Below are 2198 nucleotides of genomic sequence, written 5' to 3'. Positions count from 1 at the left end.
TCTGCTCTTATCCTCTTCCTTCTCCCTCTCTGCTCTTCCCATCTTCCTTCTTTCTTTCTCTCTGCTCTTCTCCTCTTCCTTTTCCTTCCTCTCTGCTCTTCTCCCCTTCCTTCTTCCCCTTCCTCCTTCCTCTCTGCTCTCCTCTTCCTTCTTCCTCTTCTCTTCTTCCTTCTTCCTCTTCTCCTCTTCCTTCTTCTCTTTTCTCTGTCTCTGCTCGTTTCCTCTTCCTTTTTCCACTTCTTCCTTCTTCCTCTCTGCTCTTCCCATCTTCCTCCTCCTCCTCCTCCTTTCTTCCCCTTCCTGCTGTGCTCTCCCCATCTTCCTTCCCCAAGTGAGGGGTGAGGTGGGGGGTCCCTCTTCCCCCCCTCCCCTCCCCCTCCCCTCCTGGCCCCTCCCCTGCCCTCCTCCTGCCGTGGCGCGTCGGCTGCTGATGCGGGGCCGGTGGGCGAGGCGAGGCGGCGAGGCAGGCCAGGAGCAAGAGCAGCAGCAGCAGGAGGAGGAAGAAGAGGAGGAGGAGGAGGGAGAAAGAGAGAGAGCTACAGATAGAGAGACAGAGAGAGCGAGCAGCGCGGCGGCGTCGGCCTCAGGCAGGGCGGGCGGGAGGGGCGGCCGGCCCGAGGCCCACCGCATCCCGAGGAGGAGAGGAAGAGGAGAAGGAGGAAGAGGAGAAGGAGGAAGAGGAGAAGGAGCAAAAGGAGGAGAAGGAGGGGGGGGTCCGCCTTTCCGCCCTCCCTCCCTGCCTCCTTCTTGGCTCCTTCCCCGCCGCCCCCATGGCCTTCGGCTGAGAAGACCCCCCCCCCCCCGCCCTCCGCCTCCCTCCCTTTCCCCCTCCCCTTTCCCACCCCCCCCTCCCCACCCCCACCCCAGGATGCGGCCATCGCCGGGCCAAGCGGGAGGAGGAGGAGGAGGAGGAGGAAGAAGGAGAGGAGCAGGAAGAGGAAGGGGAAGAAGAGGAGGAGAGCCCCCCTCCCCGGAGCCGGCCGAGGAGCTCTTTCTGCGGAGGTAAGGAGACCCTCGGATCCTGCCCCCCCACCCCATCCCACCCCCCATTTGGCTCCCCCCCCCCTCTCTCTCCATCTTCATCCCAATCCGGATCTCTTCCATCCCTTGGATGGCAGGGCCCGGCTTCTCCATCCCTTCTCCATCTCCATCCCTCCATATCTTTGTGTGCTTCTGGTTCAAAGGAAGCCCCCCCCCCCTTGGGGATCCCCTTCTTCTCTTTCTTCCCCCTCCAAAAGGAAAAAAAAAGTGGGGGGGGGGGAGAGGCAGGTGATTTGATTCCCGGTGGGCATCCTCCTTCTCTTCCTCCTCCTCCGCCTTGTGCCATCTTTCCTCCTCCATCCCTCCCTCTCTCATCTCTCTCTCTCTCTTTATCTCCTGCAATGGAGGCATCCTGCCTCATCCCTGCCTGGCGCTTCTCTCTCTCTCTCTCTTCACCCCCCCCCCCCTCTTTTCCTTCCCCTTCTTTTTCCCTCTCCTCTTCTCCCCCACAACCTTCCCTCCATCCTTTCTTCCGCCTGGCTTGCAATGGCTTTCCGGGCATCCTCCTCCTCCTCGCCTTCTCCTCTTCCATCCCTTCCTTCCTCCATCCATTTTGCTCCTCTTGACACCTGCCTTGCTGTCTCTCTCTCTTCTCCTCCTTCCCTCCTGCTTTCCCTCCTGCATCTTTGGAGCGGCTCTGCCAAGAGCCTTCCTCCTTTTTTCCTTCTTTCTCTCCTTCCTTCCTTCTTTCCTTCCTTCCTTCCTTCCTTCCTTCCTTCTTCCTTTCCCTCATTCCTTCTTTCCTTCATTCCTTCTTTCATTCGTTCCTTCCTTCTTTCTCTCTTTCCTTCTCTTTTTTCCCTTCCCTTCTCTTTCCCTCTTTCCTTCCTTCCTTTTCGTTCCTTCCCTTCTCTTTCCTTCCTTCTTTCTTTCCCTCATTCCTTATTTCCTTCTTTCCCTCCTTCCTTCTCTTTATTTCCTTCCCTTCTCTTTCCTTCCTTCTTTCCTTCTTTCCTTTTTTCCTTCCTTCCTTCTTTATTTCTTTCCTTCCTTCTTTCTTTCCCTCATTCCTTATTTCCTTCTTTCCTTCCTTCCTGCCTTCATTCGTTTCTTCCTTCTTTCTTTCTCTCCTTCCTTCCCTTCCTTTCCTTTCCTTCCCTTCTCTTTCCTTCCTTCTTTTCTTCTTTCTTTCCTTTTTTCTTTCTTTCCTTCCTTCT

General features: G+C 56.5%; 1 protein-coding gene across 2 annotated transcripts in view; it reads left to right on the top strand.

Moving 5' to 3' along the window:
- Window positions 1–853: 853 nt before the first annotated feature.
- Window positions 854–2198, top strand: part of NLGN2 (neuroligin 2) — a 152617-nt gene continuing 151272 nt past the window's right edge. For both annotated transcript variants that reach the window (XM_067469681.1, XM_067469680.1), the window contains exon 1: window positions 854–1002. The gene's annotated coding sequence lies outside the window, so the exon portion shown is untranslated. The remainder of the gene's footprint in view (window positions 1003–2198) is intronic.

Source organism: Anolis sagrei, chromosome 6, assembly GCF_037176765.1.
Source record: "Anolis sagrei isolate rAnoSag1 chromosome 6, rAnoSag1.mat, whole genome shotgun sequence".
NCBI lineage: Eukaryota > Metazoa > Chordata > Lepidosauria > Squamata > Dactyloidae > Anolis > Anolis sagrei.
Note: the sequence above shows the minus strand (reverse complement) of the source record. Positions and strands in the feature narration are given on the sequence as shown.